Genomic DNA, 25,706 nt, shown 5'->3' with positions numbered 1-25,706 from the left:
AATAGTCTGGAATAGAACCCTTTCCTTGTTCTGCTGTTGGCACTCTTTCCACAGCTCTCATGCTTGCTAACTCCATTATCTGGCGTAGCGCCTCTGTTTTTTGATTTGGACGTAGATTTGGCATTCCTCTTTTGACTGGTAGAGTGTGGAAGTGAAACCGGTAACCTTGATATATGGTTTGTAAAATCCACTTGTCTTTTGTTATGTAGTGCCAGTTCTTTGAAAATAAGGTTAACTTTCCGCCTAGAGGAGCTGCTATTTGTTCCCTGGTAGGCGGAGTTAGGATTAAGTCACTGTGGTTGTGCTGATGTAGTGGCAGTGGCTGTGTCTGTGCCTCTGTTGTTACCTTGCCACTGTCGTCCTCTGTAGGCCCCTCCTCTGGATTGGTTTCTGCCTCTGGAACGCCTATTCCTGCCCCTTTGAAATTTTGTGGAGTCAGGAAAGGACCAATTTTTGGCAGGCCAGTTCCTGCTAAACCTTGGGGTTGAACCTGCAAGAAATCTTTGACAGTTTGAACAGATTTTGCCTTTTCTTCCATTTTCTTCATAACCTGCTGGGCAGGTGTACCAAACAAACTTGTCTTGTCCATAGGAGCATCTAGCAACTTAGCTTTAACATGATCCGTAAAGCTTGTTCCTTTAGCCATGCATGCCTTCTTATCACTGTGCCTGTCATGGCTGATCTAAATGAAGCCTCCAGTGCATCATAGCCACATTTTAAGGAATGGTTGCTAACTTGTTGTATGTTATTTACCATCTCTAATACATATTTCTTATCAAGAGATTCATCAGTGGTTAGTTTTTAGTTAACTGATCAAGCATAAACTCTTGGTATTGTATCATGTGAAACTGACAGTTTAAAGCTCTAGCTGAGAGAGTAGCTGAAGTGTAGACCTTTTACCCCATCTGTCTAATGACCTTGCTTCCCTTTCAGAAGGAATAGGGTTTTTAGCTGTGGTCTGCTACTGCCTTGGGACCCTGGGATATAGTTTCTGGGTCTGCAAGAGGGCCTTGTAAAGGTGGTGATGAGTATCTGGCACCCTGTAAAATCTGTCTGGTTTGGCAGGGGCTGGGGTAAAGAGTCTGGAGCGGAGCAAACATCATTGAAAGCATCATCCACCACAGAGAGAACAGGGGGTATAGCCAAGGGCCTGTGCTGTGGGAGGTGCAGAAAGGTCCTAAGTCTTTTCTGGAGTCTGAAAAATCCTGTTGCTGCCATTGGAACTGTTCTCGCATGGCATGCAAGGTTTCCCCAAAGGAGAATTCTTCTGGTGGGAAGCAGCTGGAATGGATTCTTCAGCATCAGAATCTTCAAAATTGGAGAAGGGAGCCTCTGGCTGGTCAGTTATGTCTGATTCATCAGCAGAATCATCAGAAGACACTGGCTCAGGGGCTCTGCCCTAGGTCTCTTCTCTGGGGCTGAGAGGCCCTGTCTGGGTGAGATTGAGATCCTCTAATTAAAGAAATTAAATCTTCTGCCAAAGAAAGCATTTGAGAACTAGAAGAGGGCCTGGATGTGGGGGTTTAACAGGCACTGATTTAGTAGTCTTGGCTGCTTTAGCCCTGGCGAAGGCCTTAATGGACATGGCTGCTGGAGGCCTAGCAGCACCACGTGCTGGGGTAGAGACATCCAAGGATGGTGTCTGATAAGTCAACCACCGTAGTGGGTACAATTTCTGAGGTCGATTCAAGAGTTGTAGCAGGGGCCTCAGTTGTAAGAATAGGTTCAGCTGTACTTTGATCAGTTTTCTCGGTTTCGCCGAAACCGAGACACTCGCGGTTTGCTTTACCGTGGTTTCGCCGAAACCGCGGACCGCGAGTGTCGGTCTTTATCTTTGGCTGTTTTGGTAGGTTGGTTAGTCGGAGGATCCGACGGCATAATGTACGCAAAATCAGTACCGCACAACTGTTCTGCAAACTCCGACCGACGCCTAAGCGTCGTCGGTTGAAAGAGGCACAGGCGAACAGGCTGCTACGTCGTGGGCTGGGCCTAAACAAGGCAGACAGTAAGAGTGGAAATCTTTATGAGGTATTTGTTTCCCACAGGTTAAACAATTGTTAACTTTTTCTGACATCGGCTGAGGCAAGAAAGAGTCCCCAACGGGGTACTTAGCTTTAGAAGTCTTCGAAGTAGTATTCGGTAGAAGTAATCTCTGGATCCGACCAACCGGCACTTGCGAACAGCTTCTGCTTCGGGCGCCGCGCGGCAAGAAAGACTGAGGAAAATGGCGTCGGCTGATGCTTTTATACCCGAAGACCAACAGAGATGACGTCGGGTGGAGTGCGACATCAGCCGAAGCCGGACCCGGACTTTGGAATCCGGCCGACTGCAGGGCTGCCTGACGACAGGACAACCCACTTGTTATGACTGCAGATGCATCCATGAAGGACATCATCTGGTAATGCAAAGAGCTTGCTTTGAAGAGGAGGCATCTTCTGCAAGATTCCCTGATTGGGATATGCAGGTAAGCCTCTTAAGTCTAGAGATACCAACCAGGCATCTTTGCCTAGCATAGGTAGTAACTGTTGAAGAGTCAGCATCTTGAATTTTGGAATGTCCAGAAAAGTATTTAGAATGGATAAGTCCAGAACTGGGCGCCATGATTTGTCTTTTCTGGGTACCAGGAAAAGTCTTGAATAGAAACCTTGTCCCTTTTCCTCTTCTGGTACAGGTTGAATAGCCCCCATATTCATGAGGGACATAACTTGTTTCTGGGCCTCTGCCCACTGATTTGGAGGCAGATCTGGCCATCTGGGATTGGCAATGTGTGGAAATGAAACCTGTATCCCTGGGATACTATATTGAAAACCCATTTGTCCTGGGTAATCCATTGCCAGTTTTGTGCATGAAGTGCCAGCTTTCCCCCCAAAGGGGTGGCCAAAAGGTAAGTGCTTGATGATTGCAGAGGAAAGTCATTGAGACTGTTTACCATTGGGAGGTGCCTTGTTGCTTCCAGGTTTGGTGGTGGAGGCGCCCCATTGTTTTGTTCTAAAAGTTCCTTATGACTGAAACCTGGAGCCTTTTGAATGTCTGGATTTGACTGGTGCAGCTCTCGAGGGAACGGGAAAGGACCAGTTCTTAGTAGGCCAGTGCCTACTAAATCTGAGTGGCTGTACTTGTAAGAAATCTTTCACAGTTTGCAAAGATATAGCTTTATCTTCCATCTTTTTTAACACTTCTTCAGCCTCATTACCAAAGAGACGGTCCTGTTGTAAAGGAGCATCCAACAATTTTGCTTTAACATGGTCAGGCAGAGTTTGCTCTTTGAGCCAAGCATGCCTTCTTAGCACAGACCCAGTTACAGCAGCCCTGCAAGAGGCCTCTCCAAGGAATCAAAACCCACATTGCAAAGTATGTTTTCCAACTTGTTCAGCTGAATGTAATAAATCCTGCAAGTCTTTATTTTCCACACAGTCAGACATTAACATCATTTTCTGTTCAAGTAGTCCCATAATATGCTGTTGATATTTAAGCATATGAAATTGACAGTTTAAAGCCCTGATTGCCAAGGCTGCAGACATGTAAATCTTCTTACCCCATCTATCCAGCGCCCTGGAATCTCTATCAGAAGGGGTAGGATTTTTAGCAGTAGAGGCCTTAATGCCCTTGGGACCCAGAGAAATGGTTTCAGGATCAGCAGTAAGATTTTTGAAAAGGAATTTGTGGGAGTCAGGAACCCTGTAGTATCTGTCTGGCTTACTAGGAGCTGGAGGCAGAGAATCATAAGTCATACTAGATTCTGAAAAAACATCATCAACAATGTCTAGAACAGGAAGTATAGTCAAAGGCCTATGCTGAGGAAGAAGAAGAAAATCCCTAAGTCTCGTTTTAGATTCAGAGAAATCCTGACTTTCCCAGTGGAAGTGTTCCCTTAAGGTATGTAAAGTTTCTCCAAAAGAGAAATCCTCAGGGGGAGAAGCAGAAGGGATGGAATCTTCTGCATCAGAGTCCTCATAAGTAGGTATAGATAAATCCTGTTCAGAAGAAGAATCAGAAGAAACAAAAACCTGATCTGAGGATTCATAGTCAGTGCCTTGCCTAGGCCTCTTAGCAGGAGGGGAATGGCTACCCCTGATCAAGGTAATTAAATCCTGAGCCATTTTGATCATTTATTTTTTAGGCATTGCAGCCTGTACACGTGGCCCAAGCGTCGGTTTTTTAGACATAGAAGTAGATTTTGGCCTTAGTTTTGAAGATGGCGTCAGCTTAATATACTAATCTTTAGGCCTGAAAATAACCTCAGAAGCCAGTGCCTGCACAGCGGCTCTGGCCCCATCGAAGGTAGATACATCCGCGGGTTCAATACTTAAAGCATCTCATGGCATACCGGACTCCGAATGGGTCCCAGTAGAGGCATGCAAATCAAATGTAGCGGGCATCAGGGGCTGCAAAAGCGCCTCACTGAGTACTGGCGAACTAGTGACTGGCTTAGGAGAAGCGTCGTCGTCAGTTTTGGACCTTGACGGCCTGACTCTGTCTTTTTCTTTGTGTTTTTTTAGGTATTCTGGTAGTCGGATTGCTAACTGACGTAATTTCTGGATAGTTAAATCATGAGCCAAAATATTTAGAAGCAAAAATGTACCGACGTTTAATAGTGCGTTGATTAAATCTAGCACAAAACCAACAGCAAGTTACATTATGATTAGGGCCTAGGCAAGGAATACAGTACAAATGAAAATCCTTATGACGTATTTGCTTCCCAAAAGCAATGCAATTATTAACTTTTACTGACATCAGTAAGGAGCAAGAAAAAGTTTCCCCAACGGGGTACTTAGCTTTTAGTTGAAGATTTCAGTTCTGAAACTCGAAAACGAAAATTTCAGGAGTCGGCCGACAGGCACTTGCAAACTGCTTCTGCTTCGGGCACCGCGCGGCAAGAAAGACTGATGTAATGGTGTCGGCTGCATGCTTTATACCCCTGACGACCTGACGTCATGGAAGAAGGGACAGCAACCGATGCAGGAACCAAAACTTTATTAATCAGGCCGACTGAGGGCAACCTGCCACCAGATTACCCAAATGTAATAACTGCAACAGTGAAACATGAAGAACATCCAAGAGGTAACAAAGTACATCATCCAGAGGAGAAACTGACCAGGGGGAGGAGGGATGGAATGAATACTGCAACAGTGAAGATAAGGACATCTACTATTATGGCAGGATTTTACACAGCTGTACTATGTCCTTCCATATCACTGTTGCAGTATTCATAACATGAGTGCGCACCAAAGCTCAGGAAGAAACTCTGGAGCAGGAAAGACCAGCAGAGTTCTCTTGGAAGCCATGAAGGCTGGCCCTAGCAAAACCAGCTCTATCTCTGGAAATTCCATTCAACCTGTAGTGCCTGGTAAAAGTATACACAAGTCCAGGTAGCTGCCTCAAGAATAGAGGTGGTATCCAAAAGCACCAGAAGGAGCCACAGCTCTAGTAAAATGAGCCTTAACAGAACAAGGAAGGCTCTTACCATGAAAACAATAACAAAAAGAAATAGCTTTTGAGATCCAAGAAGAAATAGCCTGCTTAGATACAGGTAATCCCAAGGATCTGGGATGAAAGGAAACAAAGAGCTGGTCAGATTTCCTAACAACCTTAGTTTAATCCGAATAAAACTGAGTTGTCAATGCACATCCAACGTGTGCAGTACCTTCTCACTGGCAGATTGTGAAGAAGGGAAAAAAGTTGGCAAATGAGTAGACTGATTAAGAAAAGTACAGTTGTGTACACTTAAATGTAGATGTTCGAGTGTAATTCACTGTTGCAGTCATCACACTTGGGTTATCCTGTCAGGGGGAGCCCTCAGTCGGCCCGAATACCAGAGGCTTAGTATTTATGCGTCAGTTGCTGTCGCTTCAGGACTGACGTCAGGTCGTCAGTGGTATAAAAACAGGCAGCTGACGCCATTACATCAGTTTTTCTTGCTCCAAATGTCAGGAGACCCCAAATAGGAAGCTTAGTTATGGTGGAAAAACACCACCAGTAAAAAGTAAATACCAATAGCCCTGTAAGGAGTGAGGAAGACAGAGAGAGAGAGACAAGGGGGCTGAAGGGTGGGAAACCAGGACTGCAACAGTGAATACACTCAAACATCTACATTTATGTGGATAACCCACGTGTGGGGACTGCAACAGTGAAACATGAAGAACATCAACTTATTCACCACCTTGGGCATAAAAGAAGGACCATTACACAAGGACACCCTGTACTTATGAAACACCAAAAAAGAGGACAAGCCATAAGGGCTTGAACCTCAGACACCAATTTGGCAGAAGTAGGAGCTAACAAAAAGGACAGTCTTCCAAGAGCAATGCTGCAAGGAAGCTGAAGCTGCAGGCTCAATAGGAGCCAGAGTCAATTTCTCCAAAATAATTGCATCTCACTGAGGAGGAACAGGCTTCCTGGGAGGCCTAATATGAAGGGCACCCTTAAGGAATTGTTTAACTTCAAATCTAGACGCTAGAGGAGGAGATAAAGGCAGCAAGAAGAGATAACTGATAAGTGGGCCTTAACAAAAGAATAAAATAACCCAGCATTGAGCAATTCACATAGATAAGAGGGAACCAAAGTGGATCCAGGTTATGAAAAGGACACCAAACAGAAAACCTCTTCCATTTGGTTAAGTAGGATTCCCTAGTATTGGGTTTCCTGGCCTCCTGCAGCACCCTAAGCATGTCTTCAGAAAAAAAGGTTTCTATGAGAATCAAAATCCTATCACCCAGAGTCAGCTGAAGAGTGGACAGGTGGGGATGGATGAGAGGTCCCTTATCTTATGTGAATAGGTCCACCCAGTGAACTAACTTGTGATGATTGCCATTGGCTAAATGCAGAAGAGGGAAACAATGTTGTCTCAGCTAAAAGAGAGCCACCAACAAGATTTTGGGAGAGCCCTGTTGAATTTTGAACAGGACTTTTGGAATGAGGGGAAGGGGAGAGAAAGCATAAAGAAACATTCCCTTCCAAGAAAAAGAGAGGGACGTCTACCTTCCACAACAGAGGGTCTGGAACTCTGACACAAAAATAGCAGTTGTTGTCTGTGCAGAGGGGAGGCAAATAGATCTATTTGAGTACCACCCCACTGTTGGACAATGCCCAGAAACACATTCCTGTGAAGCATCCATTCGTGTGATTGAGTTAAGAACCTGCTCAGAGCATCTGGCACAATGTTTTGACCTGAGGGAATGTAAACTGCACTAAGAGAGAGTTACTTGACAGTGGACAGTGAGACCCCATACCAGGACAGCCAACCAGCAAAGATAAGATCTTGACCCCCCCCCCCCCCAGATTGTTTACATACCACATCACTGTGGTGTTGTCTGTAAACACCTTGAGAGGTCAGGGGGAGAAAATAGGATGAAAAGCCTGAAGAGTCAGTGGAAGGGCTCTCTTCGCTGACACTGATGTGCTTCTTCTCTTGAAGAGGAGACCAGACGGCCTGTACCTTAAGAAGCCAAAAGCTGCATCCCAATCAACGTCTGAAGCATCTCTGAAAAGCTCCTGAGAGGAAGAGAGGGGGATGAAAGGGAGCCCTGGATTGAAGGACAACTGCTGGATCCACCAGTGAAGTTTCTTCTTGAGACAAAGTAGAAGAAAGTACAGTTGTGTACACTTACCATAAATGTAGATGTTAGAGTGTATTCACTGTTGCAGTCATCACACATGGGTTATCTGCCTGAAGGTAGCCCTCAGTCGGCCCAAATACCAGAGACTTAGTATTTCTGCGTCAGATGCAGTCGCTTCTTCCATGACATCAGCTTGTCAGGGGTATAAAAACAGGCAGTCGATGCCATTACATCAGCTTTTCTTGCCCCAAATGTCAGGAGCCCCCAAATAGGAAGCTAGGATATGGTGTGGAAACAGCACCAGTAAAAAGTAACTACCAATACCAGTAGGAATAGCCATAGAGAGGAGAGATAGAGAAACCAAGGGGCAGGAGGAAGGGAAACCAGGACTGCAACAGTGAATACACTCTAACATCTACATTTATGGCAAGTGTACACAACTGTACTATGTGCTTCATGTTTCACTGTTGCAGTCTTCACACTTGGGTTGATTCCCAAAGCTGAGGAAGGTTGGAGGCAGTCAAGAAGAGTTAGGGCTGGCTATTAGGCCTTGCAAGACTGCTGTAGCAAATCCTACCCTGGATTTGGAAAAGATAGGCAGGTGGTAATTCTTGGTGAAGGTGTGCACAGAACTCCAGGTAGCAGCTTCCAGTATGTCCCTGGTAGGGACTCCCCTGAAAAATGCTGTAGAGGTAGATGTAGCCCTAGTGGAATGTGTTCTGACCCCCTGAGGGGTTGGTTTTCCATGGTGCTTGTAGCAGAAATGGATGCAGTGTGCTATCCATTTGGAAATGGTTTGTTTGGAAATGGCCTTACCCTCTGCCCCTGTTGCAAAGCTGACTAGCAGCTGGTTAGATTTTCTGAAAGGCTTAGTCCTATCAAGATAGAACCTGAGCTGTCTGTGCATGTCGAAAGAGTGCAGTATTCGTTCCCCTTTATTTTGAGGATTAGGGAAGAAGGTTGGCAAATGGATTGGTTGAGTGCCACACTGGACACCACTTTAGGCATAAAGGAATTGTTATTCCTGAGGGAAACCTTGTCGGCATGGAAAATAATAAAGGGTTCCACAGCCATCAGTGCTTGCAACTCGGGCACTCTTCTAGCTGAAGTGATGGCTAGAAGCAAGGCTGTTTTCCAAGACAAGAATTTTAGCTCTGCTGAAGCAGCAGGTTCAAAAGGTGGAAGCGTGAGCTTTTCCAGTACAAAGTTAAGGTCCCAAGCAGGGGTGGGCACTCTCCTTGGTGGCCTTAATTTGTTTGCACCTTTCAGGACCTGTTTGATGAGAGGGTGAGAGAATAGAGGTGGCTCAGTATTGTAATGAGCTGAAATGGCAGAGGTATGGATCTTACTGGAAGAGGATAGGCCTCTGTGCAGTAGTTCTGCTAGGTAATCCAGGATTAGAGGTAAAGAGGGCAGTGCTGTGTCCTTTCCTTTAGACTGAATCCAAGGGCAATACCTTTTCCACTTTTCAACACAGGATTTCCTAGTACTGGGCCTTCTGGCTTCAAGGATGACATCCAGCACCTGTTTGCTAAGGGTTACTGGTGGAGTACTTAAGGAATAAGCCAGGCTGCAAGATTTAGTGTTTGTAACTGTGGATGCAAAATCTGTCCCTCCTGCTGAGATAGCAGGGTTGGGGTCTGGTGTAGGTGCCAGAGTGGCATCGTTGTCAGGCTGCGCAGGAGTGGGTACCAGTGCTGGCGAGGCCAGTCCGGGATGATCAGAATTGTCCTTGGCCTGTCTTGATTTATCTTGAGTAATACTCTTGACAGAAGGAACAGAGGTGGGAAGGCACAGATTGAGAGATTTCCCCATTGAAAGGATAGGGCATCCACCTTCTAGGCTCTGCTGTGAGGGTTCCTGGTGCAGAATTTGCTTAGTTGGTGGTTGTCAGGGGAGGAAAAGAGATCCACCTCTGGGGTCTCCCATTTCTGGATCAAAAGGTTGAAGGTGCTGGGCTCCAATTTCCACTCATGTGGGTCTAGGAGATTTCTGCTTAAGTAGTCTGCCAGTGAGTTTTGCTTGCCTGGCAGGAATTGAGCTTGTAGATGGACTTGGTTGTCCAAAGCAGTGTTCCACAGGGCCATGGCTAACCTGCAGAGCGAGTAAGAATGCTTTTCCCCCCCTGCTTGTTGATGTACCACATAACTGTGGTGGTGTCTGTTTTTATCAGCAGTTGTCCTGGAGAGAGTAGATGTCTGAAAGACGTCAGGGCATTCTGTACAGCTAGCATCTCTTTTTGGTTGATGTGCAGGAGGATTTGATTTAGGCTCCAGTGGCCCTGAATACATTTGCCAGCCACGTGAGCCCCCCCATGCATAGTCTGATGCGTCTGCGGTCAGGGTCTGGGCAGCTTGTGGTTGAGTAAAAGGCAGTCCCTTGTTGTGGTTGCATGTTTCTGCCCACCAGAGGAACTCTGTCCTTAGACAAGGTATGATAGGAATGACTGTTTCCAGGTCCTGAGAATGTTGGCACCAAAGACTTTATAAGTAAACACTGAAGTTTCCTCATATGCAGTCTTGCATACACATGAGGCAATGAACCCTAGGGCTTGCAGTATTTTTCCTGCAGATAGCTGGGTTCTGGTGGCCATTAGTTTGAAGTAGTCTGTCAGATAAACCTGTTTTTCTGAAGTGAGGAATGCCATCTGGGAAGTTGTGTCCAAGCTTGCTCCCAGGAATACAATCTTTTGACTTGGTACCAGTTTTGATATATTTTCGTTGATGGTGTACCCCAATGACGTGAGTCAGCTTTTTACAAATGCCAGGTGTTGAAGCAGCAATTCCTGACTGTCTGCCTGAATCAGGCAGTCATCCAAGTACAGATAAATTTGGATGTTTCTCTGCCTGCAGTATGCAATGGCTGGAGCCAGGCATTTTGCAAATACCCTGGGCACAGTAGATAAGCCAAAGGGAAGTGCAGAGAACTGATAATGCATAGACCTTGCTCTGAAACGTAGATATTTTCTGCAAGACTCCCTTATAGGGATGTGTAGAAAGGCTTCTTTTAAGTTTAGGGTGATTAACCAGGCATCCTTGGCTAATATAGGGAGAGAAGCTGTTGCAGGGTAAGCATCTTGAATTTTGGTACCACCAGGAAGGTGTTGAGAATTGAAAGGTCTATGACTGGGCACCAGGAGCCCTCTTTCCTGGGTACCAGGAATAGTCTGGAGTAGAATCCTTGACCCTTCTGTTCTGCTGGAACAGGCTGAATAGCTTTGATATTGAGCAGGGAAAGTACTTACTTTTGAGCCTTTGCCCACTGGTTTGGAGGAAGGCCTGGAAACCCGCTTGGGGTTGGCAGGGAGTGGAAATAAAATTTGTACCACTGGGATACAATGTCTAGGACCCATTGGCCCTGAGTGATGGTTATCCAGGTTTTTGCATGAAAGGCAAGTTTTCCTCCTAGGGACACAGGGTAGGGCTGGGAAGTAGAGTTGAAAAGTCATTGAGTGCTTTTTCCATAAGGAGGCGGCTTACCACTCCCTGATTTAGAGGTGGGGGCACTCCATTGCTTAGATCTCTGCATACCATGAGACTGTAGTCTGGGTGATCCGTTTCCCCTGGGCCTAGGTTGGGCAGGCCTGGAGGTTGCTGGGAAGGACCATTGTTTTGAAGGGCAGTGTCTACTGAACCTAGGTGGTTGCACCTGTAGGAAATCTTTAACAGTTTGCATAGATTTAGCCTTTTCTTCCATCTTTTTAAGAACAACTTCTGCTTTGGTACAAAACAAACGGTCCTTATTCAAAGGAGCGTCTAGTAATTTAGATTTGACATGATCTGGCAAGGTCTGTTACTTCAGCCAAGCATGTCTTCGCAGTACAGAGCCACTGACTGCTGCCCTGCAAGGTACATCAAAGCCACACTCAAAGTATGCTTACCTACTTGATTTGCAGAATGCATAAGCTCATGCAGGTCTTTATTTTCTGCTCAATCTGGAATGGTTACCAGTTTTTGTTTAGTAAGTTCCATAATATGTTGCTGGTATTTTAGCATGTGAAACTGGCAATTCAATGCCTTGATAGCAAGAGTTGCAGAGGTGTATACCTTCTTACCCCATCTGTCCAAAGCTCTAGAATCCCTGTCCGAAGGGGTAGGATTTTTGGCGGTAGTAGCCTTAATATCTTTAGGTCCCTGAGAAATAATTTCTGGGTCAGCAGTAAGGTTCTTGAAAAGAAACTGGTGAGAATCGGGTACTCTGTAGTACCTGTCAGGTTTCCTAGGGGCCGGAGGTAAAGTGTCTGGGTTAACACTGGATTCCATGAAAACATCATCCACCACATCCAGGACAGGGGGAATAGCCAAAGGCATGTGCTGAGGCAACTGTAAAAATTCTCTGACTCTCTTTTTGGACTGAGGATAAGTCTTGGCATTCCCAGTGGAAATGCTCTCTTCAAGTGTGCAAGGTTTCCCCAAAAGAAAATCCTCTGGAGGAGAGGCAGAGGGAATGGATTCCTCTGCATCAGAATCCTCATAGGTGGATAAGGGCATGCCTTCATAGTCAGAAAGGTCAAAGTCATCTGACTCCTGGTCTGTAGAACCTGAAGGGAATTCTGCTCTTTGTCTCTTAGCAGGGGAAGGCTGGCTTCCCCTAATCATGGTAATGAGGTCTTCAGCCATTCTAAGCATTTGTTTTTGTGGCATGGGTGCCTGAGCATGCGCTTTTCTCTTCGGTTTTCCAGGTATAGTGTGTACTCTGGGCCTAAGAAACTCGGTAATTTTGGTTGCAGTCATAGGTAGGACTCGAACATCGGTTGGACGAAAAACTCCCTCAGAAGCCGGTGCCTGCACAGCGGCTCTGGACCCATCCAAGGTAGAGACATCCGCAGGTTCCATAGTCGAAGAAGCATCTTGCTGCATATACCAGACTCCGAAAGGGTCTCAGCAGAGGCCTGTGAATCCATAGAAGCGGGTATTAGGGGCTGCAAAGGCACCTCACTGAATACCAGCGGACTGGCGACTAGCTTAGCAGAAGCATCGTCTGCGGTTTTGGACCTATGTGGTGGTCTGTCTCTGAATTTATCCTTGTGCTTTTTAGAAAGATCGGTAGTCGGTTGGCTTACCAAAGCAATATCAGAGTATGGAGATCGAGAGCGAAAGAAATTAGTGACAAAGATAGCCTGATAACGAATGATTCGGCATTAAACAAGGCACAAAACCGACAGCGAGAAACGTCGTGGTCTGGGCCTAAACAGAATGAAAATCTCTGTGAGGTATTTGCTTTCCACAGGCAAGACAATTGTTAACTTTTTCTGACATCAGTTAGAGCAAGAAAAAAGGATCCCCATCTGGGTTACTTAGCTTTATAAGACTTTAGGATTATTCAACTGGAACACGAAAATTCAGGTAGGGGCCGACTGGCACTTTGAAACTGCTTCTGCTTCGGGCTCCCGCAGCAAGAGACTGATGTAATGGCGTCAGCTGCCTGTTTTTATACCCCTGACAATCTGACGTCATGGAAGAAGCGACAGCATCCGACGCAGAAATATTAAGTCTCTGGTATTCGGGCCGACTGAGGGCTGCCTGCAGGCAGATAACCCAAGTGTGATGACTGCAACAGTGAAACACGAAGAACAGCAGCTACAGTTAAAAGGTTTACAAATATTTAATAATAAATGATAAAAACACAAGACAATTTTCACTGATTCAACACAGTGACACTAGAGAGTTCAGAAATCACAGGAAATACTTTAAAACAACATTGTAGGATAGTCTCACAAATATAGAAACTATCTACATTAATATGACTATATTCTTATCTATCCCTAAGGGAAACTATGTTCTAAATAACTTTACTTACAGAACAAGGCACAGTGCTGGTGAGGATATTTACAGATCTAGGAGAAGATACAAAATGCCATCTCGTTTTCTCTGAGAAAGTCATCTCATTAGAGCCCTTTTGAGTGTGTACGTTTAACTCCCAGTGGACTTGGCTTCAGCATTTAAAAATGAAGTTATCACCTTACATTTTTAACAAATACCCATTGATAGAGGTTATATATCAATACAGTTGCATTTGCCATCATGTATGCTATAAGATAAATGTTTCTGATACCTTGTATGTAACATGGTTTGGGAATTATTAATGCAAATATGAACAGGCAATATTTGATGCCTAGAGGCGCAGTAGGAGGTAACTGCAGAAACGCCTGGAGACGTCACTCAGCTGTAATGAGTATTGATAATACACATTACTGCGGAGTCATTTCAGATTACATAATTCTTGACACTTCTGCTTAAGCTTCCCAGGCTTACAGAACTTAAAATTTTACATTTCTTTGTAATCTGCACTTGCCAGGAAGCCACAGCCATAAAAGACACTTTACATGTGAAACCTAGTAATTATCTCTGTCCTAGGACAATAGAAATAATTTCCAGCTGCAGACATCTTGTCTCCGAGCTTGAGATCACACACAGTTGTAAAATTATTTACTTATCAGCTTTCTTCCACAGCAGGGTGCACTGTGGTTACATTTTTGAAGCACAATACAACACAGTTTTCTTTATATTTGTGAAACAAGCCTGTGGATCATATTAATATTTACAACAGAATTATTTACAAAATTCTATAACTAGGCTGGCAGCCTTCACAGTCCCTTTGAGAAAACTGTACAGAACATTGTGAGGAAGAATTGGGTAACTTTTGAAGGTAACAGTGAAGTTAACAAGACATTGGGGACTACACCCTCATTTGTTTACAAAATGTGACACAATATGAAATACCTATGGGAACACCCCCACCCCATTAAAAATTTAGGTAGGGGTACTACGACATGTGGGACATGTAATTATTGCTCTTACGTTATAACTGAGAAATTCATTTTTATAGGAGACCCTTGGGAAAAGGTGGATTTAGTAAGAGGGAACTGTGGAACTAAGGGTCTTGTTTATGTGGCCATATGTCAAGGATGTAATGGATTTTACACTGGAAAAACAGAGCATTACATAAATGAATTTATGAACATCTCTATGCCACTGAAGTAGAAAATATGAATAACGCTTTATATAAACACACAACTTGTGACCGTTGCACTAGGTTTTATTTTGAGATTTTAGAGGTCATCAAAAAGACTACAGGGATGGGACCTGGGAAAAATATTGCAAAAAGCGAACTAAGATGGCAAATGAGACTTAATGCCATATACCTCCCTGGTATTAACAAACACCTTTCCCTAGTCTCTATTTTAAATGAAAGAGCTTTGGCTTTATAAATAAGATTAAACAAGTTTACAAAAACAAAAAATATATTTTTACAATCAATGTTTTTTAAGTATTTAATGTTGAATTTTTGAATTTTTGCATTGTAAGGGTATTTTACTTTAATTAATTAAACAATTAATTAGACTTTTTAATGTTTGGAGCTTGATTGTGTGTGCATTTAAGGATAACAACTGACAGCAGTTTTGATTTTGAAAAAGTCCTGTAATTAGATAGACGAAAGCGCTTACCTGACTTTTTGTGTTGTTGAATAAAGCGTGGTTTTACTGTTAAACTGAAGCCTCAAGGTGATCACCGAGTGGAATTACAGTTTGCTTCAACAGGATGTCAACTAACTTCAGGATGGCTTCTCCCAGTACTTTGTTCCACTTGTGAATCAAGGCCTCTTCAATGTTGTTCCAGACAGGTTTTCTTGAAGTGTCTGAGGCCCATTAGGGAAAGTTTTTTATTTAATCTAAGCTGTACTTAAAGTAGATTCCTCGCAGTGCAGTCCCTTAAGGTTTATTACTTGTTTTTTCTAGAAGAGGAAAGGCGTTGTCCATTTTGTGCTTTAGTTCAGTGTCACTGATGGTCCTCCTAGGTAATTCCTGCCTGGGGTACGTCTGCCAAGGCTGGGGTCTTTAGCAGTTTCAGAAGCGTTGAACCTTCCATGGTAATTGTGTTCCCTGAGTCTGGTCATTGCTAAGGTCTCTCTGAGGATTTCTGTGCTCCTGTGGGCATCTGCTTGGCAGCCCCACAGGCAAACAGCGAAATAAATACAAGCGAGGTCTGTGAATTACTGATCTGGCATCCCAACCTGCAGCCTCAACAGTCTGCAAGATAAAGTAAAAGATGAACAAGAAGGATAACTGTTCAGAATGTCGAGTCTTGGCCACAGCTAATTTAGCAAAACTTAGCAAAAATAAAGTACAAAGGTTCCTCCAAACTGAACTGCCCCAAGAGAACCAGAGCAACCCAAGAGGAAAAGTAAGTACATGTGCATCTAGAAAGGAAAGGACCCCTCGACCAGAGGGTATGAAACAGAGTAAAACAGTGGAAGGAGGGACAGACAGCATATCACAAAAAGAAGTAGGACATCTATGTTATAAGATTCTACACTAAAGCAATATGTTCTTCCTTATCACTGCTGTAGTATTCCTTACTAAAGGGAGATTACAAAAGCTTCTGGATAGGGTAGGAGGAGGAGGCCTCAGAGGAACCCTCCAGTAACCTATGCAGGATGGCCATGGCAAAACCAGCTCTGTCCTTAGAAACCATATTCAACGTACAGTCTTTAGTAAAGGTATGTACAGGAGACCACGTGGCAGCTTATAAAATGTCTCTAGTATCCAGAGCCTTCACAAAGGCACCAGAAGAGGCTACCACCCCAGAAGAAAGCTGATTACCATGAAAAGAATAGCAAAACGAAATGTCCTTAGAAATCCAAGAAAATCCAAGAAGAGATGGTTTGTTAAGAAACACCTAAACTCAGTTTCTTGGATTGGAAGGAAACAAAGTTCCTGAGATTTCCTTATAGCTTTAGTCTTGTGCAGAAAGTATCCGAGTGGTTATGCAAATGGACGCTATGAAAAAGAAGTTGTCTTACCATAACATTCCATCTGAGTTGTTCATCTTCTTCCAGTCATCACTGAGATCTGATGGGTTCGGTTCCGAGCCCTCGGAACAGAGTTGGCCTTATACCAAGCTTGCATGCACCAAAAACTCTCGAGCTAAGCTGCTACCCACAATGCCCTTCACTCAGTTACCTCAGATCGAGTTTGCATGCAACATATAGAGGAAACAGAAAGTCAGAGGCCATCTCTGTGCAGAAACCCTGAAACACCACAAAGACCCAGAAGATCTGCCAGGAGCCTTTGGTGGGGGCCCGTGGGAAGGTGTGATGACTGGAAGAAGATAAACAACTCGGATGGAATGTTATGGTAAGACATAACTTCTTTATCTGAAGTTGTTAATCTTCTTCCTATTCATCACTGATGGGACAGAATCCCAAGCTACTTGGAGAAACTGGGTGGCCCTTATGGAAGAACATTCCTGAGAACCATTGAGCCAAAGGCCGCTCTTCCCCTGGAGATCAGATCTCATTTGTAATGCTTGATGAAGGTATTGGGTTTAGCTCAAATGGCTGCTGCACAGATGTCATCCATGGAGGCTCTAGAGTGGAAGGAAACAGATGCTGCGATAGCCCTAGTTGAGTGAGCTTTGATTTGAGCAGGCTTAGATTCATTCATAAGCGAATATGAGAAGGTAATGCAATCCTTGAGCCATTTTGACAAGTAACTTTAGATACTGCACACCCCATTCTTGGACCAGAAAAAGAAATGAAAAGCTGGTCCGACTTGCAAAAGGACTTAGTTCTGTCCAAGTAGAAACGTAGTTGTCCATGAACATCCAATGAATGCAGGTAGTATTCTCCCTTGTTTGAATAATTTGGAAAGAATATAGGGAGCTTAATGGACTGGTTAATAGAAAAGTCGGAAACCATCTTGGGGAGAAAGGATGGATTAGTACAAACTGATATTCTGTCCTTATGGAAGATCAGATAGGGACTCAATGCATAAAGCTTGCAACTCAGATAGTCGTCTGGCTGAAGTGACTGCCACCAAAAACAAGGATTTCCATGACAGGAATTTTTGATCACATGTCGCAGCAGGTTCAAAAGGGGGTAGAGAGAGAGAGACTGAAGAACCCGGGAGAGATTCCATGCCTCCACCAGTTGCCTGATAGGAGGTCTGCTATGGAAAATTCCCTTGAGGAAGGTCTTGCAAAGTCAGGTGGAAATAAGCGGGACTCCATCTGAACCATTATGGAAGTTAGAAATAGCTGCTAAATAAACTCGAATAGTGGAAGCTGATGCACCATTGTCAAACAACTCAGAAAGGTAATGATGAATAGTAGCTACAGGAGTTGAAAATGGATTTAGCATCTGATCATGTGACCAGATAATCTTTTCCATTTGTCCCTGTAAAGTTTTCTGGTGGATGGTTTGTGGGAGGCCAGGATAATATCACGAACAGATGAGAAGAGGATTTCCTGCCTGGCAACTAACAGAAGTGGAAAAGCCAAGCAGTCAGCTCGAGAGTGGAAAGATTCGGTGGAGTCAGCCCTTGTGGGTGAGATATGAGGTCCTGACGGGTGTCCAGGATCCAAGGAGGTTGTAAGAGTTGAGGCCGGAGGAAGGGAAACCACACTTGATGAGGCCAGAACAGGGCAATGAGGATCACTTTGCTTCTCAACTGACTAGCTTTCTTTAGAAAAAGAGGGATCAGAGGTATCGGAGGATAAGCATAAAGGAGACCCACGGGCCAATCGTGAGTCAAAGCGTCTCTTGGTGACTCCCCGTGAGGGGATAAGAGGGCAAAGTAGCTGCTGCATTTTGTGTTCGAGGGGAAGACGAAAAGGTCACAGCATGCCTGGCCTCAGTGGCTGAAGATTTCCGCCGTTAGACTCGGACTGAGAGACCACTCGTGAGGACGAATGATGCACATCTGCTCAGCCTGCCCACAATCACGTTGGAGCTCCCCGGGATATGCGTTGCGATTAGAAAGCGGTTGGAAGCTATCGCCCAATGCCAGATTCTCATGGCTTCACGACACAGGGGGTAGAATTTGGCCCCTCCCTGTTTATGTACCAGACAACGGACATGTTGTCCAACTGGATAGCAATCGTTCCTGACGGAAGGAGCAGATGGAATGCTTGCAACACCAATAGCACCGCTCTTAACTCCAGGACACTGATATGCACGTTGACCTCTATACTGGACCACGTGCCTTGGACTGACCTTCCCTGGAAATGCCACCCCCCCCCACCCACCCTATCAGGGAAGCATCCATGGTCACCGTGGAGCTGGGATGGGGATCCTGGAAGGGGCAACACCAAAGATTTTAGTCTATACTCATCCATCAGAGAAGATCTTGTTTGCAGGAGTTGGTGATGAGAATCTGTGAGGTCAGGGGATGAAGACTGGATATCCACTGGGACAGAAGAAGCCATTGTAGCAATCTCATATGTAATCTGGCTAGGGGAATAATTGGGATGGCTGCCGCCATACATCCCAGAACCTGAAGAACCTCCCTTGCAGCCACCTTTCTTCAACAGAGTATCACTTGAACTTGTGCCCTTAATCTCTGAAGTCTGTGAAAGGGGAGAGAGACCAGAGTTGTTAGAGTGTTGAGTAGTGCCCCTATAAATTCCAATTGTTGGGAGGGCTGAAGGTTGGATTTTTCCCAGTGAATGGTGATGCCCAGCGACTCCGCTAGTACTAGAGTGTAGTGGAGGGCCCTAACCAGAAGGCGCTTGGTGGGGGCGGAGAAGAGCCAATTGTCTAAATATGGAAACACATGGAATCCCTGAAGTCTCAGATGAGCTGTGATCACTGCTAGGCATTTCGTGAACACTTTGGGGGGCGTTGAGAGACTGAATGGCAGGGCTCTGAATTGATTATGATTGGCTCCCAGCCGGAAGCAAAGGAAACTCCTGGAGCGTTTGTCCAGTTTGATGTGGTAATACGCATCCTGGAGGTCTATCAAGCACATCCACACACCCTCCCGAAGAAAAGGGAGGATGGATTGAATCGTGACCATGCGGAACTTGGTCTGAACCCCTGATTTGTTTAATTGGCGGAGATCCAAAATGGGCCTCCAGTCCCCGGTCTTTTTTGGCACTAAAAAGAATCTGGAGTAAAAACCAGATCCGCACTGGTCTGGGGAGACCTGTTGGATGACTCGTTTTTGACATAGCTTTCTATTTTCGGAAGCTGGGTGGAACATCTGGAAGGGATTTCGGAGGTCAAGGGTAAGATATTAGGAGAATGTGATAGCATCTGGAAATTATTTATGCACCCATTGATAGTTTGTAATAGAGAGCCAGGCAGCTAGGTGCAGACAGAAATAAGCCCCGACTGCTTCCAGAGGAAAGCAATCTGGCAGCGCTTCAGGAGAACTGAGAATTAAAGGATTAGTATGAAAAGAAACAATGTCTTTGTGAAAATAGGGGGGGACTGCCATATGAAGTTCAGAAACACTCTTGGCTGAAAATAAGAGCCACCAACAGAATAATCTTCCAAGTACAGAGCTGCAAAGAAGAAACAGCATTCTAAAATGATGGTTGAGTCAACTTTTCAAAAAAAAGAATTAAAAGGACTCAAGGAGGAGGAATAGGTGTTATTGGGGGCATAATATGAAAGATTCCTTTCAGAAATTGATTTCAAATCCAGATGAAAGGGGTGGACTCAAAGGCAGATAAGCAGAGATGACTGACAAACGAGCTTTAAAATACATACAAGTATGCCAGACCAGAACTGAACTGCTCACACAAATAAGAACAGTAGAAATACCCACAAAGAGAGGGTCCATTTCAGGAGTGCAACACCAAATAGAAAAATATCTTCCATTTAGCGACACAAAACTTTCTAGTAGTGGGTTTTCTGGCCTCCTACAAAACCTGAAACATGTCCTCAGAAAACTGGTATCAAAAAGGAATCAAATCCCTACCAGCCAAGCAGTCAAATGAAGGGCGAGTAGATGAAGGTGAACGATAGACCCCTTGTTCTGTGAAAGAAGATCCATGTTGTGATATAACCTATGATGACTCGCCCTGGCAAGATGAAAAAAAGGGGAGATGCTGATGCCTGAGCCAAAAGGAAGTAACCAAAAGGATTTTGGGCCTGTCCCACATGATCTTTTGCAGGACTGTTGGTAAGAGGAAGAAGGGAATATGCACAGAGAAACATCCCCTTCCCAGAAAAACACATGGCATCCACTTTCCAAGCCAGTGGACTTGACAACTTGGAACAGAATCTGGAAAGATGCGTGTTCAGAGTGGAGGCAAAAAGATCTACTTGAGGAGTCCATAGTGCCTCAGTAATGGACAATGTCTATCCATGAGGATCTGCCCTGGACCTGCTCAGATAATCTGCTACTAGATTGTGCTCTGAGGGAATGTAAACTTCCTGAAGGATCAGATGATGAGAAGGTATGACTTGTGCCCCCTTGCTTGTTTATATACCACATAACCTGTGGTGTAGTTTGAAAAGATCCTCAAAGGACCTGGGAACCAAAGGGAGTGCAATGCATGAAGAGACTCATTCAGAGCTCTCATCTCTTTGCTGTTGGCTCCCTATTAGAAGGCCGAAGGACGCATTCTTTCAAATGCATCTTGGTCGAACTCAAAAGACGGAAACGGCAAAAGATCGAAGTGGCTTTTAAGCAAATTTTTTTCCCTGGGAAAGAATTTGCTTGGCCGCTTCGTTACTTTGTCATTTTCGGCACTGTAGTGCAGTCTTGGAGTTGGTATATTTAAGTAGGGGGGTGGGGGTCAAAGTCCCCACTTAATGTAACGTTAAAAGTGTTTTATTTTTTTTTTTTGTTGGAATAGCAATTTTTTTTCCCTACGAAAAAAATTGCTGTTCTGGCAGTTCAAAATTGTAAACTTTTGCTTACATAGGGTCGATTAAATCACTGTTCGCTTTTTTAAGCATTCGGTGATCTAATATAGACCCTTGCTGTTGCTATGGTCCTCCAGTTGCTGGGAAGACCACACTGCTTGAACCCTGATGCCTTTAGAAGAATCTCCCCAACCCTGATCTGAAGCATTTGTATACAGCTTCTGAATGGGGAAAAAGCCAGAAAAGACAAGCCAAGATTAAGAGAAATCTGATGAATCAACCAGAGGAACTCGAATTGGAGGCAATTCAAAAGACGGATGCTGAGAGAGTCCAGAATATGGCAGTGTTGAAGCAAAACAGTTTTAAGATGCCACTGAAACTTCACGTGGAGTCTAGTGAAAGGGACTATACAAATAACGAATGCCATCAACTCCAGAACTTAAAGAAATTCTCTTGCAGTACTTCTGGAAGAGGAAGAGGAGACTATAAATAAAGTGCCAAAGGAAAAAACTTGGGAAGAGAAAATGTCAGCATCAGCAAGGTCTGAATTCTGCAATCCAGCAACTCAGAAATACTTGGTACCGAGAGGGGGTCCAAACCAACTTATTGAGATTAAAGTGAACCCCAGACCATGCAGCAGAAGCATAGTTATATTCCAGATCCTGAAGCAGAGACTGCTAAGATGGGGGCTTGAATCAGAAGGTCATCAAAATACGGGAAGATCTGATCGCTCTGAAGTTGGCAGAAGGTTACTACTGGGGCCAGATATTTTGTAAAGACCCTTGGAGCTATAGAAACGTCAAAAGGCAAAGCAGATAATTGATAATATGAGGTGGAAACAGAGAAATGTAAAACTTTCCTGAAGAGAGGGTGAATAAGAATGTGAAGTGATAAATTCTTCAGATCTAGAGACACAAAGAATGACAGAAGAAGCAACATAGGAAACTGACAGTGGAGAGACATCTTGAATGAAGGAACTTTTAGAAATGTGTTGAGAAAGGAGAGGTCCAGAATGAGCCTCCAAGAAACATTCTGGAATAAATCTCCTTGCCCCACGAAGAGGCAGAACAGGGTGAATGGTTCCTTGTACCAAAAATCTTGAAGAAAAGTTACGAAGCTGGCAAACTGGAGGTTAGGGAATGCATGAAAAGGGAGGAAGGGACTTCCATACCATGAAGTAACCTTTCTGAATGATGAAAAGCATCAGGAATCTGTGGTGATCTGGTACCAAACTGGAAAAGACTGTCAGTCTGAGGGAAAGAGGAATCTGGCCAAAGGTCAGAAGTGGCTGAAAGTCAAAGAGAGGCAAATATGTCAGGAAAAGAATGCTTTTGACCCCTAGTACTCCCTGGCAAGGCTCATCAGGATAAACCTTCTTCGAAAATGTCTTACCCCCCGAGAAGCTGACTTTGCTGCCTATGTACAAAGATGATTTAGAAGGGTGATTCCTCTGAAATTTAGGAATAGGAAATAGAAAGATCTGTTTAAGGTCCTGCATGACGTTTCTTTTATCCTGCAAGGTCTTCAGGAGCTCAACAGCAGCAGAGCCAAACAGATTCTGATTGTCTAAGGGAGAAACCACCAACTTAGACGATTAGTTCAGGTTGCAATCCCTCCCCGAAGACATTAAGGGTATGGGAGAATCCACTAACTTACCCTTAATGTCTTCAGGGAAGGATTGCAACCTAAACCAGGAGTACCTTCTCATAACAGACCCTGATGCTGTCGTCCTAGAAGAGGCATCAGCAGCATCATAACTGCATTTGATGGACTGAAAAGCTACCTAGGAAACAGCTCAAAATGGAAATGGAAAAGGCTTTGCTTCAGAATGAGGCAGAACTCCCCCAAGTTTAGAAGGAAGAGCCAGCACATACCTTGTCATAAGGGTTTGGAAGTTTACGGCCCTGAAAGCTAATGTGGCAGACTTCTATACATTTTTCTCCATACCTATCCACCGCCCTAGTCTCCTTATTAGACGGTAAAGATTTGGAAGAGGACAGTAACTTAGAAGGCTTATCAGTTGCCAGAGAAATCACAGCAGGGTTTTTTTATACAAAAATGTTTAGCCTGAAGCACTTCATAGAACCGGTCAGGTATCTTTGGTACAGTAAGCTGAGAGTCAGGAGACTGGGAATCAGAGGAAAAGGTGTTCTACAGTCCCTCCAGTGGTGGATGCCATGTTGAAGGCCAAGGCGAGCCAATCTGCAGAAGATCATAGTACCTCTTATGGATATTAGAACTTTGGGAACAGGCTCACTTAAAATATTCTATCATGCAAAAGATGTCCCCAAAAGATAATTCCTCAATTTGAGAACCATGAGGAAGGGAATCCTTTTCCTCAGACCCAAATGCAAGAGGGGACTGGATCTGAGAAGAGTGGGCCAAAGACTCTTCCCCCAGAATCCAACTCCACATCCTCTACAGAGGAATCAAAATCTCAAGGGCGTTTTAAAGGGGTCAATATCACTTCACTGAATACGGGAATATCGAATATTCACATACTCAAAGGTTTTTTTTTTTTTTTTTTTTTTTTTTGCGGTACAGTGAAAATCAGTATTTTTGCCCTTTCCTCACTTTAGTGCAATCTCGGATTAGGAATATATATTTAGTGGAGGGTGTAGGGGGCACAGCCCCCCACAATACCATTTTCAAGTACGTGAATATTCGCTCATGTGAGCGTTCGATATACACGTAATTTATGATGTGATATAGATGCTTTTGAAGGGGTAGAAGATAAAAAAGAGGAAGGAACTGACTGCCTCTGAGAAGGCTTGGAAAACACCCAGAGTGACATCCTGCCATTCTTTGTTTTGGTTCTCAGCCATGTGAGCCACAGCCCCCCCTCCCAGTTTCCTTTTTATTAAAACATTAGCCCTGACAAACCGAAGATGTTCAGACACCTGCCTGATTTTAAGGGGACCTGGAACCTCCTCCCTAACAAGAATTTGGGAAATTCTTCCAGGACCCTCTGAAATAATCAGCCACACTTTGTCCTCATCACCTGCAGCAGACGTGCTGGTATTTGCCCCCCCATGTCAGTCTCCAGTGAGATCACAATATTGTCTGGCATCGCATGGTCCTCGGGTTCTTCATCCAACCCAAAAGAGATGTCCAGAGGAGGCTGAACAACAGGGGGAATGGGGAGCAAAAATACATGTCTTTTTAGACTTATTTTTTTATTTTTATTTATATAAAGCAGCAGCAGAATGTTTGAGCAGGAGGATACAGAAGCCATAATTCCCAGTGTTAATACTTTCAAGTGCTGGTTCTCTATATAGATGGAAAGGGAAGGCAGACAACTATGTAAGATCTTCAGTACAAATGCCTGACAAATATCAACACAGAGTATTGTTTTGGGTAGCTTTGAGACAAAAAAGGCACTTCTTATATCTGCATTTATGTGGAATTTGCCTTCCACATTGCCATTTTCCCTTTCTGGATGACATGCAAAAGGCAATCCAACTAAAAGATAAAAGGAAGGAAGAGATTCCAACACGGTACTTATTTATCAAAGATTCAGTCACTAAACCAATGTGATGAAGGACTTACATAATTCAAAACTAGTGATTGGACTGGCAGCAAAGTTGTTCCATGTCACTTATGTATACACATAGGACATACAACTGAAGTAAGGTGTTTGGAAAATGCTAAGGCTTTCGTATGCTGTCTGGACGTTTGACTATCCTTGGCAGGATATTCCTTTAATAAGAAATACTGCAACAGTGATAAGGAAGGATATTATATCTTTTGACACTCACTTATTAAAGAGGTGACAATCAATGCTAACCGATGAATTGCAGATCAAAGATCAGAGAATGCAGTCACTCAACCTAGAGTGCTGAATAGTAAGAAACAAGGACTTGTGTCTGCAGATGACAACAGAACATAAGGGACTTGGATTAGTACTCATGATGAAAACTAGCCAATGATAAATCATGTCAAATAACTGAATAAGCCTTAAAGTAAAGGAATATTTCCCAAATGAGTTGCATTTGGAAGTAATAGTTCTTTTCACCTTTCTTTAATTGTCCATCTTGAAAATGAAATTGCATCTTTTTTTCCTTTGTTTTAGGTTATAACAGACGCTGTAATCTTTTTCTTTACACAACTGATTTTTAGAAAGATGTTGCTGCCTAGACAGTCCCTTTATTTTCTTAAAAATTGTTCCCTTCTACTTTTATGAGATTATGTATTACAGTCCATCTTTCTCTGACCTTATATGACTTCAGCTATATATTCTACACCATTTTTGCTACTCTTCTCCAAAAGGTTTTGATACTCTAACCTTAAAGGACCGATCTCTACTAATGCTAATATTTCCAGTTGTGGCTGATTGGCTATCCACACAAAGGGCTAAACTCATCTTTCAAATGGAGATACCCCTTCCTAGGTATCCCTGTGTTCTAGCACCCTTCCATGTTGCCTTCTTATTTAGCAGCAGTCCACACATGCATCTAGGTAATGCAGAGTTTACCCGTGGCTGTAGTGGTTTGATCGTATTGCTCGTGGCAGTCCACACATGCATCTAGGTAATGCAGAGTTTACCCGTGG

The 25,706-nt window shown here is 44.0% G+C and overlaps 1 protein-coding gene across 1 annotated transcript in view; it reads right to left on the bottom strand.

Moving 5' to 3' along the window:
* The window catches only part of LOC122807606 (TRAF interacting protein), a 676,961-nt gene that overhangs the window by 509,486 nt on the left and 141,769 nt on the right, over positions 1-25,706 (bottom strand). The window lies entirely within an intron of this gene.

This window comes from Protopterus annectens, chromosome 7.part1 (genome assembly GCF_019279795.1).
Source record: "Protopterus annectens isolate FY-2018-M chromosome 7.part1, PAN1.0, whole genome shotgun sequence".
NCBI classification, from domain to species: Eukaryota; Metazoa; Chordata; order Ceratodontiformes; family Protopteridae; genus Protopterus; species Protopterus annectens.
The sequence above is the reverse complement of the archived record's forward strand: the minus strand, read 5'-3'. Positions and strand labels throughout refer to the sequence as shown.